We start from the raw sequence: 17,034 nt of genomic DNA, 5'->3' as shown, positions 1-17,034 counted from the left end.
TGCATTCTATGGGAGAGGCAAATTAGTGTTTCAGAAGTTTTTAATTTCTGACCTCTTTTTACCTGTATGGGTAAGAGGAATCTGTCAGCCCCAGCAGGGATTATAACATCGTTAGACACCTGCATATTTACAGCATATGGCAATTGCTGATTAGATTTCAGGGCAGCATTTTCATCCTGAAATACTTCAGGGTCCCCCTTTAACCTACTCCAGAGGCAAGAGTTAATCAAATCTATTTGTATGGCATATCTATGTAAGAGATCATTGCCAATGCATATTTGATTATGGGGAGTATTTAAAACTAAAAACAGGTGCTTTGCTGATTTATTACCTATAGAGATAGATAATAAACATTTGCTGTGATATTATACCTTTAAGACCTGTCGTCCAGGCCATGGACACAGTGGTCTTGGGGAGAAAGATATTTAATCACTTTAGGTTCAGCTATCTGCGCTAATAAGCCTTCGCTTTATAGCTAGCTTCCTGTTTTAAGCTCAATTTAGAATATTTGGTTTTACCAAGGTCATGCACTTGCATAGGGATAAATAGATCATTCTTAACTCTCTCAATTCCTGCAAGGTATTGAGTGTGGCCTCCCCCTATAGGGGATTTAGGGTCCCCCTTGTGGAGAGATATGGCTAGTACATCGCCGTCTAAGGAGATATTTGCTATCTTTCCAGGCAATATTTTAAAAGTATTACCATCAGAGCCACTTAATGGAGTCTGATCATCTATTTGTAGGATAGTGATTTCGGGTAAAGAGTCATTCCTGAAATGAATCTCCACAGCATCTGGCTTCTCTTCCACCACGTGACAGTTATGTTGGGTGAAAGATATGCCAGATCACTCATAATTAAGAGGTCTTTTTATTTGTGACCAAATTACATTATTTATGCAATCAATTATGGTGCTTAATTGCTTCAGGAGATCACTACCAATAATTAAACGATCAGTTGGCAGATCCACTAGAATGACAGGGTGTTTTATGACTCTGTTCCCCAGTTTATGTTTTAACCATGCTGTACCGTAGGCTTTTAGAGAGTCACCCCAACACCTATTAGTGAACCATCAAATTCTTTTATTTTAGGTTTGTGGGGTGTTAGCTCATTTAGCTGTGTGTAGTACCTTGTGTACTGCATCTGTGGAAATAAGGTTAAGAGAATGCTGCAAAGGAAGACATTTGTTAAAGTTTCCCGGCTGAGGTCACTCGTCATCACAGCTAAATCGTCCGTTTCCGGTCTGTAGAGAGAGAATGTGATTAGTACCATTATTGACATTTATCATTTCATTTGGTATATCGCTCCCCTCTCTTTCAGGTGATATTGCAGTATTTATGACTGTGCCTGTGGCCCACTGCTCGCCACTGGCTGTACCCCTAAAAAAGGATTGCTAGGTTGCTGAGCCGTAAAAGCTTGACGCATATTAGTAAATAATGTACATAATTGACTAACTTGTTTACTGAGTTGGCCCACTTGAATGGACAAGCTATCTTTACCCATGGGACGATTTTTTGATGCCCAGGGTATTGATTCCTGGATCCTTGGGATCCCTCAGATTCATAGCTATTTCTCCTATTTTGACGTGGTTGTCTTTAGGGTTCAACTTGTTCAGCGTTAGTATCTTGGGGAGCACTATTTACTTGGGGTGTCTGGTTACCCTGAGAGTATTTTCGCCACTTTTGGTATTTATTTTTATGGGGATACCAATTATTTTGTGGGCGTTCATCTCTTTGGGAATAATTATTTACCTGGGTATGCCCCCAATCTTGAGCATAATCTCTCTGCACCTCAGCCCGTGTTGGGGAGGGGCAGAGTTAAAACTTTGTGGGGATGGCCTGTTTGCTCGGGCCATCTCTGCATAGGTTTTCTTTCTAGACTTCAAATTGAGGGGGCTAGGTGACACCCTAGCTTCTGCCACAATTTTGGGACTGGGTTTTGGTTCCCTTTTAACCCCCTGGTCACTGAATTGCTGAATAGAGTATAACTTTGTACTCTCTTTGATCAGCCAGTCCAATGAGCAGTGCTCATCAAAATCTTTAGCTAAATTAACTTTGATGTGCACGGGCAATGCTTTGAAAAATAAATTCACAAATTCTGAGCATTCAAATATGAGATAATCTTCAGCCATACTGTACGCACTTTTTAGTATAGAAAGGAATTCTATAGGGCGTTGATTTGCATTACATTTTAAACCATATACAGCTATTTTCGCTGCAGTTTTAGTGCAATATTGCCCGAATTCTTTTCTGCACTGTCGTTTTGTCTCATTCCAGGAAGAATTTGTGATATTTACCTTCAAATTCCCAGGGAAGAAATTCAATTTTTGACTGCTCACTTGTAACATTCATAATGGATAAAGCCTTTTCATAAGTCGCTAAGTGGTCAATTATAGAATTGGTTCCCTTGTTGGAGAATTTAGGTACTGCATGACTTAAAAATTTAATTATTTTAGGGGTATCATATACCATATTAGACGTATCTCGGCCTTTCCTAGGAGCCTTATTTTTGGGGCTGGAGCATCTCTTATCTGTCCTATATTCACTATGGGGAAACCCCCTAGGTACATTAGTACTACGTGGGCTATTTATGTAGCTAGCTTCGCCCTCTAACTCACTACTAGAGTTTCCCTCTCCCTCTGAAGTGTAACAGTTCTCCATGTTGATAACATGTGGTGACTGTCTATTTGGGAGGTTTACTTCTGACCCCATAGGGGTCACTTGTTTAAATTCTTCCCTAAATGTCTTCAGTTCATCCCTGATGTATTCTTTAAGAGAACTAGAATTACCAGCATTATTCTCATTGCTAATAGAGGGGACGATAGAACCTTTTTAAACCACTTAATTCTCTCTGGCTTTGTGCGAGTTGTTTATTTAACTCTTGTATTGTGGCAAGTAAATTAAGGTTATGCTTATCTAAGGTGGCCATGTCTTGGGCAAACTCATCATTTTTATTTTTGGCTATATTTAAATTCTCTTCACATCTGCATGAGGAGCGAATACTATCTTCTAGCCCCTGTATTTGCAATTCCTTCTCTATGAGGTATAGCGACATTTCGTCAATAATGCATATTACAAGGGGCCAAGATTTTAGTATTAGTTCATTGCATTTTTTGAGATTTTTGCATTGATTAATTTTTAATAATTCTTGGAATAATTAACTTTTTTCATTCCATCTTCCATCATCAATAGCAATATTTTTAGCCTTAATTTCAAGCATATCCATATAATCATTAATATTACACCTCTTTTTAATGTGGCCTATAATGTCCATCTTAGGAACATCCCCCTGAGATAGGGGTAATTTCGAGGACCAGATTTCAACACTATGTACAGATTCAAATGATTCACCTCTGGTTACAGACATTATTATATTGGCTTAGTATTTAGTTAAATTAAAACGCTAATACAATTTTGACCCACAAGAAAAGAAATTTCAAAAATATTAATATTAATTTTGAAATATGAAAAATTTATATTTTTTAATCAACTTTTCAAAATGTAATTTTTAATATTTTTTTTTTCAATAATAATTTCTATTTACTATAAGTATAGCATATCAATGTGATAAATATTATCCCAGGAGGTTTATAAGCCCAGGAGGATTGGTAAAAACCTTCTTTGTCCTTTAATTATTATATCCTGGAGATATGTAAGCTAAGAGAATATGCTGATAAGACATGCATGAATTAAGATGTGGCACTTAGCATTATCGGGTTTATCAGCTAATCACTAAAGATAATAAAGATTATTTCTAAGGGCCATTATAGTGAAAAAAATACACGCTCTCATTTGTTGTATGCATGAGCATGTATTTTTTTTTTATCACTAATGACCCTTCTGTGCAACTATAGCTGCTGATTAGGTCAATGGCAATTTCCATTCTGGTCCAATAGTTCTCAAATTCTCCAAATCAGTACTTTACCTATGCATTTAACACACATGGGGGGGGGGTGGGGGGTTAAACACATAACCTTGCAGAGTAAATAGGGATAAAATGACACGCTCTAATGACTAAGAGCATGCCATTTTGTACTATAATCTAATAAAATGCATAATCATACAATAGACACTTATGCAGATATCATTTTGAAATGTGAGACAATAACAATATGCTAAACATACACATTACTGAGTTAACAATATTATAGCAAAGAGGAGATTAAAAGTGACACATTAAAAAGTGTCACATAAAAGTGATGTCTGGGGGCGTGTCCAGGCTATGGCCGGAGATGGCGGCTAAACTGTGAGCTCGGTCTGAAAGATTTACCTTCTGCCAAGTTATCGAATTTTGTGGATCCCATCCAACTTCGTCTCCTATCACATTTTACAGCATAGGTGCTGCTGGTTCAGGCAATACTAATATTGCATGCTTTCAAGACTCGCAGGCTGGACCGCTGAGGTTTTTGGCGGCTTCCTAAGAAGAAAAATCTCAGCACCCCCTCCCCGGGACACCGGTTATGGGGAGAAAACTCTAAGTTCTCCTTTCCTACTGAACTGAATGAACTAAGAAATATTCATGGCAATCTCCTATCTGGAAGTGCGAGCCCTCTTTGAGGAGTTTAAGCATAAAATCTGCAGCAGAATAGATGCTATTATACTTCGACATCGGTTTACTAAGACGGCAGGCGATACCCTTGTTGATCCTGGGGCTGGAGTGGCTTCTATAAATACACCACATAGTGGATTGCAGCATAGCCCTGAGTAGTTTGTATCTGACACAGATGAAAAATGCCGGCCCAGCAATGAGGACCAAGAGAGGGGTTTCAGTGAGCTACTTACATGTGGGCTTACTGACATTTTGCCATAAGCACTTGAGTGACCACAAGACCCGCTGGACTCAGATCTACACCATAGGACACAGCTACCACTTTTTCAGATGTCCCGGTGGACCTTTGTGGAGGATTCAGAAGATGTCCCTATTAGTCAGCAGACCGTGATGAATCCTGCGACGGAAAGGATTGTGAAGGGGCCTACTGCTGCCTGGAGAAGTGTGGCCGACCTCCCCGGGTGCAGCCTGGCCTGCAGCCAGCATGAAAAAGGACAGTATGGCGGTGTTTCAAAGGAGAGAGGGGATTTTAGAGACCTTGGGGACATTGATCTGACGCTTGCCTGGACTTTTTTTAGACTTCTGTCCGGTATAGGGTAATCGGGGTTGATGCTGTCGTATGTTTACTGAAATTCTGGGTTCCCTCTGTTTACAAAATCAGGGTGTTCTGTTTTAGAGGCAAGCTGTTAGCTAGATACCCTACACTCATATTAAGTAGTAGAGTATTCGAATGTGATATCTGAGGGTATGTGATGTGAGTATCTGTTATTATGTTCACTTACTGAGTTGATCTGGTTGGGAGATATTGGGGACCAGTGTGTGATATGTCATATCCTTAATAGTTTTGAGGTGCATCTATGACTGTTATTAAGCCTTTTATTTATGACACTCGTAGACACAAGCTGTAGTCCATTCTGAGTCTTATCTCCTTAATGTTTATGGGGGACAACTAATAGAATTATTATTATAAAAACCCACTCAGATAGGAGACCATGCAGACAGATTACATTTTAGGTCTTGCACCTATTTACATGTATGTCGCTCACTAGATCATATACCAGATTTACTACCATGCATGTAAGTTTATTAGGCACCACTGTATTATCAATTTTTATTTCATATACCATCAGGCATTCAGAGGTTCTACTTATGTTCGTATGTTTCTGTATCTATATCTATCTATCTATCTATCTATCTATCTATCTATCTATCTATACATATATATATATATATATATATATATATAAAGGTCTAGAGACCAATGGTTTCTTATATACTTGCTGTGTGACATTTGCTAGACCACGCAACAAGCCTTCTGTTACGCATTTAAGCTACCTTTTGGTATCTATATATACCTCTCTTATGTATATGCCATTTATTTTATTTACTATAGGACAGCATGATCTGTCTCAATGTATATATATTTCAATAGTCCACTAACCATATGTGATGCTTATGTGAGGAACTTAGTTGGAGATGGCACTTGAATTTGTTTAATCACTACTGGATGCTGCCCAACGATAGATTTAAATTCTTGAGAATTATACTTGTCAGATATCCAATCTAGAAGCTACTATTACGTGGCCAGTATCTTTATATTCAGAGGCAATTGATAGTTTTTCATCACCCTCACTGCCCATAAATCATCTATAGTTACCAAGCTAACCTGTTAATGTGGTCAGCACAATATAAACTTTAACTCTGATTTGTCTTATTCTAAGATGTCCATTTACATTTTCCTTCCTACAAAATGTTATAGCATCAGGACCCAAGAGTGGTCCTATAAATATTTCTCTCCCACAATTCCCCTTTTCTGGTGAGTTATTGTATTACGTAGTCCAAAAGATGCTGCTATTTTGCATTTGGAGTTATAGTTTTAATATGTTTATCATGTGAAAATTGGAGAAGCTTTCTTTGTACAATTTAATTATTATCCCTCTTATTATAGTGTCATAATGTGTCCTAAAGTCCAAAAGTGGCTTCAATTAGTGTGGGGGATATCTCTCTCATAATTATAATATTACCTGTTTTATAGTTTTGGAGATCCAAAAGGGCCCTCTAGAATTTAAATATTATCCCTCCTATTACGTTGTCATAACGAACAATTTCTATATTTTTTGTTTTTTGAAAATGTACTCCTACCTTACTAGTTCTACTGCCCTCCTTTATACTTTAAGCTTTCTGGACCCACCCAAGGTTTTGGTAGGCATGGGAGGTGCATCTGAGCAGTACAGGTCCAAAAGTGGCCTATTGCACCCAAAAACCCTCTGTGTAGAAATTCAAGATAATTGGGGTCCAAGAGTGGCCTCTGCTGCTCCTGAGGGTAAAAAAAAGTGGGACTTTGTAGGTTTGCTCCCCAAATATTTTATGTTTGATCCATTTCAGTTTGACAAAAGATTTTGTTTGCTATAATAAGTGATGACTAAGTTTGGACACAAACATTATGTACGTTTACATGACCAACCTGGATTATCTGTAATTTCTTAACCTTAACCCTCAATAAAAATTATTTACAAAAAAAAAAAGAAGTAATGTCTGTAAATGGGCCTCATTGTGTAAACTATATGAAGACGTTAAGTACTGGCTGGTGTAAAAACTCTTAAAGGGACAGTCAACTCAAATTTTTTTTTTATTTTTTAAAAAGATAGATAATCCCTTTATTAGCAATTCCACAGTTTTGCACAGCCAACATAGTTATATTATTATTCGTTTAACCTCTGTGATTAAGAGGATGTCTATAGTAGCTTAGAAACAAGCAGAAATTTAGAGGTTAGAATGTTATAAAGTATATTAATATAACAATGTTGGTTGTGCTAGTAAAGGCGTTATCTAACTTGTTAAACAATAACAATTTTAGTGTTGACTGTCCCTTTAAGTGTGTTTTCAAAATTACACAGGCACTTTACCAATGTTTCCTACAAATATAAACAGTTTTACATGATATAGGATCTTTGGATTAGCTTAACTTTTACATGCACATAAGAACACTGAGAAGTAATCATAATTTAGGAGTGACTGATTATAAAATTAAAATAAACCTGAGGGTTACAAATGATTAACTAAAATGTGAATAAAAAAATCAGAATATTGACATTATATTTGAAAACATTGTAAGATGTATCTATTTTCTCTCTTGAGAACTGAAGAAAACATCTGTATTTATATTGAAAATATAGCTGGATGAACAAGAACATCTGGCATAATTTATGGTATTTCTCTGGAGCGCTATTAATATGATCTAACATAATTTGGAACATGCCAGGGATTGGGTGATAAGCAAAGCACATTCTGCTATCATTTGATGGAACATAAGCTGAATTTGAAATGTACAGTGGTGCATACACTTCCTTTAAAGGTTATTACTGCTAATGTTGTTAAATTTTAGTGTGTGACCCACTGCTAATACATAGGTAAGCTTCATACATTGGTCTTCTTAGTTGTTCATGCACAGAGTGCTGACTGTTAGGTTATTTCATATTTGTAATTGCCAGGTAACCCTATTACTGCTGAGTTTTTCTGCATTACAGTGCATTTTGTATTCTTATCTGCAGTTAAATGTATTACTCAGCATTAGAAGAGTACAGCACATTAAATAGCCAGCACTCAGATGCATGCAGCTAATTTTAAAGCAAAAGGAGGCGTTAGTTACAGCAGTTGGCCTAATGGTAATAGACACAGGTACCCTGCCTCTTCTTACATGAGTCTCTGATATACAGCCACACAAGCTAGTGTTCAACCAAACTGAAAAGTAAACACTACTGAGCCCCAGAAGTGTCACACAAGATTTTTTTTTATAAATCGTGAGCACATTTCACTAAATCGTGAGCACATTTCACTAAATCGTCAGCACGTTTCACTAAATCGTCAGCACATTTTGCTAAATCGTGAGCACATTTTGCTAAATCGTGAGCACATTTTGCTAAATCGTGAGCACATTTTGCTAAATCGTGAGCACATTTTGCTAAATCGTGCGCACGATTTAGCTAAATCGCGCGCATGATTTATAATCATCACGCTATTCCATTTTAAGCATGAATCCTCCCACTTATAGATCAGCAGGCTCACCATCTACACTTTCAGTTTCAGTTCAGTCAGCATGTTAGTGAGAATCAATATAGACAGATTGGTAAGTAACTGCACCTTAGCTTCAGTCACATGGATTTCTAAAAGTCCAATGTTAGCATTATGTTATGTGACAAACAGTACATTTAGCATAAAGCATATTTATCCTTTCACAATACAATGCAATTATATTCAAACTATTGGAGGTGAAATAGGTGTACATGATAAATTATATTATAATTTAATTATATATTGAACAGCAATTAGTTAATTATTCAGGTTAAAAACTGGTTTCTCAAAATAAAATAGTTGTGCTCCCTGTAAAAAATTATGAATTGTACAGTTTAAAATATATATTTTCTGTCATTTCTTTATAAAATATTGTCACATTTTTATGTCTTTTTTAAAACAGGGTAATGTTGGCAATTCATTTTTTATTAATACTATAGAAACATCTAATTTGATTCCACTACCTAAAGTTCACAATAAAATCATGGAAGCCTCAGGCCTGTGTTATTGTACACACAATGCTGTACATTGCAAAGGTTATCCAAAAGATAGGGATTGGATTCCAAAGCAGTATAGCTACAAAATGTATTGTTTACATTAAGATTATCTGTCTGAGTACAATGTAAAGTTTAAAGGGACAGTCTACTTCAAATGTTTTACTGTGTAAAAAGATAGATAGCACCTTTACTATCCATTTCCCAGCTGTGCACAACCAACATTTATAAGAACTAAAATCCATATCATTTTTATAAGTTTTTCACAGGAAGACAAAAAGTTAATGTGTATCATATACAGTGTCTCACAAAAGTGAGAACACCCCTCACTTTTTTTGTAAATATTTTATTATATCTTTTCATGTGACAACACTGAAGAAATGACACTTTGCTACAATGTAAATTAGTGAGTGTACAGCCTGTATAACAGTGTAAATTTGCTGTCCCCTCAAAATAACTCAACACACAGCCATTAATGTCTAAACCGTTGGCAACAAAAGTGAGTACACCCCTAAGTGGAAATGTCCAAATTGGGCCCAATTAGCCATTTTCTCTCCCCGGTGTCATGTGACTCATTAGTGTTACAAGGTCTCAGGTGTGAATGGGGAGCAGGTGTGTTAAATTTGGTGTTATCACTCTCACATTCTCTCATACTGGTCACTGGAAGTTCAACATGGCACTTCATGGCAAAGAACTCTCTGACGATCTGAAAAAAAGAATTATTGCTCTACATAAAGATGGCCTAGGCTATAAGAAGATTGCCAAGACCCTGAAACAGCTGCAGTACGGTGGGCAAGACCATACAGTGTGTTATGTTACTGTGCCTTTAAGGATACTCCTTTTACTTTTTTGCCTACTTAAGCGCAATCCCCCATCAAGACATTGCTTGATTATTGTCGCAGATGCCTAATTCATTTGGTCAGTGGCGTCACTAGGGTTGGTGTCACCCGGTGCAGTAAGTTATGGTGTCACCCCCCCCCCAGAAAGCAGACACACACAAAAACACAGGCACACACACATACAAACACTCAGACACACTTAAAAACATACTCAGATGCACACACAAACACTCGGAAACACACTCAGACACACACACACAAAAACACTGAGACACACACACACACACACACACACAAAAACTCAGACACACACTTACAAAATATGTAAACTGCACTGCATTAATTATAAAGCGCATGCCTAGAGCTGCTCCCTGGCTCAGCAGAGCATCAAATGAAAGATAAACAGAGCACTCTAAAAATAAATCACTAAAGAAAAGGTTTAGGCGCAAACTATGAAAATTCTGCTCTCTGACTCTGTTCCAAGCCTGTCAGTGCACAGCCCCGGGCCGCGTGCCTACCGCTTCATATGGCCAATCACCTCTGCACTCTGCCCACCCCCAGACCCCCGCCCGCCCTCCTACCTGTTCAGTGTGCACTTAGTGTACCGTAACCGTAATGGTCTGGTGGGCATCATACGTGGCTCCTTCACTTTAAAGACAGTGTCAAACAGTCATGCGGTCAGGTGCCAGGCATCCCCTCATGATTTGCCAGTTCCCGTTTAGAGAGACAGCACAGCATTGAGTGACTCCACTGCTCCACATGTCACTGAGCAGTGAGCACAGATAGGCAGGCAGGTTTAGGCTAGCAGCGCAACTTTGCAAGCCACACGGCATGCCCACAGCATTCATAGCGAAATTGGGCAGGGGAGAAGCAAAGTACAAACAAGCAAAAGCAACCGGGATAACTATTTGTTGAAATTGCAGCACTGGCTCAAGGGGCAAAAAAATAGTGTGTCTACAACTTCCCTAGTCCCACCAATGTTCACAAATGCCAGCCCCTCTAATAAAAAAAATCTATGCATCTCAACATTTTTTTTTTTGGTGTCACCCCCTGGAGGGTGTCACCAGAGTGCGGACCGCCCCCCCCCCCCCCCCCCCTAGTGACGCCACTGCATTTGGTGCCTATACTTGAAATAGTATCAGCTCTAAATAGCCTGCGAGTATTTGTTTCATTTCATCTTGCAGTTCTTCTATTGCTCTGAGCGATCTCATTTCGCAGCTTCCTGCAGCTAAGCCGACTCTCAACTCCTCCCCTCACCGTCCGGAATGCTGGATGCCTTCACCGTACACAGACCGCTCATGGATCTAACAGAGGTACAGCTTCTCATTGTAAGCCACTTTAAGCTAATCTGTCTCCAAGTGTCATTTACTGTTTCTGATCGAAGTCTCCTCGTTACGGTTGCTGTAAGAAAATAAGGAGTTACTGAACTTTTTCATAGTGACTTGTTCTTAATTTCAGTATTGATTTCTCAGTTGAGCTCTATATTTACCACCTTCTGTTATCTCTTATTTATCCTGTTCATCATTCTGCTGAACCTAAGGAGTCTTTCTTGATTTAAACCTTTCACTTATTTACTTGCGCATTTTCTTATTGAAGCTTAAGTTACATGCTCTCTTGTATTGAAGCTGACTCGGGCACATTTTGTACCTTCTCCTTGTAGTATTACATTGAGCCTATTATTATGGTTATATATTTTGCTTAATAGTTGCATAATTTCTCTTTGTAACTATTAAGCTAAACTACTTGCTGGATATTTATTTTTGCAGCCTTTTATCATCACATGTAAATTGCTGTATAAGTTTCAACTACAAAAGCTTAACATTATATATATCTATATTACTATTGTATCTATCTTGGCAACTAACTTTGAGAACAGAAGTTAGATATTGCACAGCGGTTTCACAGGACAGGTTCCACTCAGAACTGGCCTCGCCATGGTCGACCAAAGAAGTTGAGTGCACGTGTTCAGTGTCATATCCAGAGGTTGTCTTTGGGAAATAGACGTATGAGTGCTACCATCATTGCTGCCGAGGTTGAAGGGGTGGGGGGTCAGCCTGTCAGTGCTTAGACCATACGCTGCACACTGCATCAAACTGGTCTGCATGGCTGTCATCCCAGAAGGAAGCCTCTTCTAAAGAAGATGCACAAGAAAGCCTGCAAACAGTTTGCTGAAGACAAGCAGACTAAGGACATGGATTACTGGAACCATGTCCTGTGGTCTGATGAGACCAATATAAACTTATTTTATTCAGATGTGTCAAGCATGTGTGGCGGCAACCAGATGAGTACAAAAACAAGTGTGTCATGCCTACAGTCATGCATGGTGGTGGGAGTGTCATGGTCTGAGCCTGCATGAGTCCTGCTGGCAATGGGGAGCTACAGTTCATTGAGGGAACCATGAATGCCAATATGTACTGTGACATACTGAAGCAGAGCATGATCCCCTCCCTTTGGAGACTGGGCCGCAGGGCAGTATTCCAACATGATAATGACCCCAAACACACCTCCAAGATGACCACTGCCTTGCTAGAGAAGCGGAGGGTACAGGTGATGGACTGGCCAAGCATGTCTCCAGACCTAAACCCTATTGAGCATCTGTGGGGCATCCTCAAACGGAAGGTGGGGGAGCACAAGGTCTCTAACATCCACCAGCTCTGTGATGTCATCATGGAGGAGTGGAAGAGGACTCCAGTGGCAACCTGTGAAACTCTGGTGAACTTCATGCACAAGAGGGTTAAGGCAGTGCTGGAAAATAATGGTGGCCACACAAAATATTGAAACTTTTGGCCCAAATTGGACATTTCCACAAAGACATTAATGGCTTTGTGTTGAGTTATTTTGAGGGCACATCAAATTTAAACTGTTATACAGGCTGTACACTCACTACTTTACATTGTAGCAAAGTGTAATTTCTTCAGTGTCACATGAAAAGATATAATAAAATATTTACAAAAATGTAAGAGGTGTACTCACTTTTTGTGAGATACTGTAGATAACACTGAGCTGACTTTCGGTTAACTCCACCAGTATGGATGGTCATAGCAATATATGGCCAATGTTTTTCTCTATTTAAGGTTTGAGGAAAGAGTGCTTTTTTCTAGTACTTTTCCTTTTCTTTTTTTTATTTAATACTGCCGCTTCTTCCTCTGCTTCTGGAAATATACCCCGGATACCATTGCCTGACAAGTATGAGGGTACTACTGATTGCAGGGGTTTTCTTAACCAATGCAAACTGCACTTCCGCAATGATCCTCACACCTTTCAGTCTCATCAGTCAAGGGTCACCTTTATCATTTCCTTTATGAAAGGCAAGGCCCTAGCCTTGGTCTCTCCCCTTTTGGAACAGAACGCTCCACTCCTGAACAATGCTTATGCATTTATTTCTGCACTTCTGTGTTGGGGACTTCTGGCCATACTTCTGCTGCAGAATTTTCTCTCCTAGATCTCCGCCAAGGCAATAGAACTGTGGCACAATTTGCCATTGAGTTTTGCACCTTGGCACTAGAGACCAGTTGGGAGAGCAGTGCACTCAATGCAGCCTTTAGGAGGGTTCTCCATGAATGCATCAAAGATTAAATCACTTATTGTGATATTTCCTCTTCTTTGGATGATTTTATAACACTTTGTATCAGTCTAGACTCCCGCTTCCAGGAGAAACAAGCCGAGAGAGAAAGAACTTGGAGAATCCTTTTCTCCCGTCCTTCTATTCGTCTGGTTTCTGCAGTGTCCTCTACCCCTTCAACTTCTCCAGTCACCCCAGTAGAGGAACCCATGGATCTTTCCTCTTTCAAACCCACAGAGTCTGAAATACAGAGAAGAAGGAGATTGAGACTATGCTTTTATTGTGATTCTAACTCCCACCAACTAAAGGACTGTTACATTTGGCCAGGAAAATGCTTAGGGGATAACACTGGGGTACCTCTAATCATGGTCTCTACTAAATCCACTTGCTCCACTTGAATTCTGGTACCTGTTACCATTACCTTTCTTCAGAATACTGTCCACACTCAAGCCTTGATTGATTCAGGGGCAGCTGGAATCTTCCTGGATCACCATTTCATGATTCAAGCTGGCTTGCCTCTTCTGCAGAAAAGACATTGTCTCAAAATAACTACTCTGGATGGCACCCCCCTTGGTTGATCCATTTGAGTCAGCACCCCTGACCCTGACTGTGGGAGTCCTTCACACTGAACAGCTGCAGTTCGAGGTCATTCATTCCCCAGCACAACCTGTCATCCTTTGTCTCCCTTGGCTTCAGATACACAATCCACAGTTTGACTGGGCTGAAGGACAACTGGCCTCCTGGGGTACCTCCTGTTTTCACTCCTGCCTTGCTAAAGTCAGTCCTCTGCTCCGCGTCCCCATAGCTAGTATACAGACTCCTCCAAAACTTCCCTCAGTATATGCAGACTTTGCAGATGTGTTCAAGAAAAAAGCAGCCGACGTGCTGCCACCCCACCGTCCTTATGACTGCAAAATCGACCTCTTTCCAAGAGCCCCACTTTCTAAATGGAGGACTTATCCACTCTCCAAAGCTGAAACCAAATCCATGAAGGAGTACATCCAAGAGAACCTAGCTAAAGGTTTCATTCACCCTTCCTCCTCTCCTGCTGGAGCAGGCTTCTTTTTCATCAGTAAGAAGGATGGTGGGCTCAGACCCTGCATCAACCACAGGGCCTTGAACAACATAACTATCAAGAATCACTATCCCATTCCATTAATCACTGAACTGTATGACCCACTACAGGATGCTCACTTCTTCACCAAGCTGGACTTACATGGGGCATACAACCAGATTCCTATCTTTCCAGGCCATGAATGGAAGACTGCCTTCAACACAAGATCAGGGCACTACGAATACATCATAATGCCCTTAGGGCTGTGTAATGCCCCTGCAGTATTCTAGGCATTTGTCAACGATGTCTTCCGTGACCTCCTCAACCGCACTGTCATAATCTATCTGGATGACATCCTTCCACTCTGAAGGAGCATCATAAGCACATGAGACAGGTTCTTCAATGTCTCAGAGACAATTCTTTGGTAGCCAAGCTAGAAAAATGTGAGTTTCACCAAGTTCAGATCCAGGTCCTGGGTTAAGTTATCTCGAAGGAGGGTTTTGCCATGGATCCTGCTGAACTCACCACAGTTTTAGAATGGCCTCAACCTACTTCATTGAAGGAATTACAGAGATTCTTGGGGTTCACCAATTATTACCGCAAGAGGGCACCACCAATCCCATTCAGATTCCCACCGACCACAAGAATCTGATTTACCTAGAGACTGCTCATCGACTCAATCCTCGACAGGCCAGATGGGCCCTATTCTTTTCCCGTTTTAACTTTGTGGTCTCTTATCTTCCTGGGAACAAGAACAAGAAGGCAGACGCCCTTTCCTGTCATTTCCCTCACTCAAGTGATTCCTCAGAAGCCCCTGTTGAACACATCATACCTCCCTCCTGTGTGGTAGCTCAATTAAATACCACTCTTCTTCAAAGACTGCAATGTGCCCAGCCTAGTAAACCTCCTGAAGCTCCCGTGGCTTCCGATGTCTTTTTTGTACCTCTGAACCTACTCACTCCTGTACTCTCCTGGGCTCATGATAGTAAACTCTCAGGACATCCTGGCTTAACAAGAACTTTTAAGCGTCTTTCCCAACACGTATGGTGGCCTACTTTGAAGTCTGATGCTCAAGAGTATGTAAAAGCCTGCACAACTTGAGCTGCCAACAAAACTCCCCAATCCTTGCCTCCCAGCTTGCTCCAACCATTGTCGATTCCCAAACAACCATGGACACACATACCAGTGGATTTAATTGTGGATCTTCCTCCTTCTAACCACCATACAGTTATCTGGGTTGTGGTGGATTGCTTTTACAGACTGGCTCATTTTGTACCCCTAACAAAATCGTTTTTTTTTTTCTCTTGCATGTGGTACAACTTCATGGCATTCCTCTGAATATTGTTTCCGACAGAGGTCCACAGTTCATCTCTACCTTTTGGAGAGCCTTTTGTAAGTTGATTTGAACCACTGTTTCCTTGTCTTCCAACTACCATCCTCAGACCAATGGACTAACTGATAGAGTAAACAAGGATCTTGAAACCTACCTTAGAGCCTTTGTCAACGCTCGCCATACCAACTGGTCTGAGTTGTTACCCCTAGCTGAGCTGGCAAGAAACACTCATTGGCACTCTTCTCTTCGATTACAATAAATATACCGAATATCACAAAGAAAAAAAGTGAAATAAATGTGATAACAAAAATCATAAAAGGAAAACCAAATAAAGTTCTGAATCAAGGATATGTCTGTGTCCTCTGGATGAGTTTTTCAGCTTTTTAGCATTCCTCAGTGAGATCCCATAAAAAAGGAAACAGAAAATTGCAACATAGTGTTAATCTGTAACGGCACTTTAAGGAAGTAGTTGTTTTGTAACAAATGACTACTCACATTTGTTGGAGCTTTCGACTAAGGAATCCTTGACAAAGCATACCAGCGAAACGTACGTCGGAACTGAACTGTTCTATATTGAGTTTTATCGCGTCTCTACACTAGCCAGGACACCTGGGGGCTTAGCGCTATTGTCTTGCTACTAAAGAGGTTTTGTTTTGGCGGTCACACTCCTGCTGATCCATTTACCTCTTTGCAAGTTTGGCGATTTGAAGCATTTGTTACAGCATATGCAAAATCTGGTCTAAAAGAGGCTGCTTCCGGGTGGTAAATCGCCATAGAACAAGCCACTGAGCTGTTGTTCGTTCCCGGTAGAGCGCTTCTCTCTTTGTATGCAAATTATTATGACCCTGGGGAAGTCTCCCTATGGGTGATGGGGGAAACCAGACGTGGACTCCTTGCCCAGTGTGCTTAGAGGAATGTGGCTGCACCTCACTGACGAGGCCCATAGGAGGCCGAAACGATCGTCTGGGGTTGTCATGTTCCTTGTTCAGAGGAGAATTGCCTGGTATTTCGGGGCTGGACTGACCTTACTTGGCGGGATCAGACTGATATACTTCAGGAAAGTTTTCTTCTGTGAAAAGCACACTGGTCTAAAAGAGGCTGCTTCCGGGTGGTAAATCGCCATAGAACAAGCCACTG

This window comes from Bombina bombina, chromosome 6 (genome assembly GCF_027579735.1).
Source record: "Bombina bombina isolate aBomBom1 chromosome 6, aBomBom1.pri, whole genome shotgun sequence".
Classification (NCBI taxonomy): Eukaryota; Metazoa; Chordata; class Amphibia; order Anura; family Bombinatoridae; genus Bombina; species Bombina bombina.
This window is presented reverse-complemented; position numbering follows the sequence as displayed.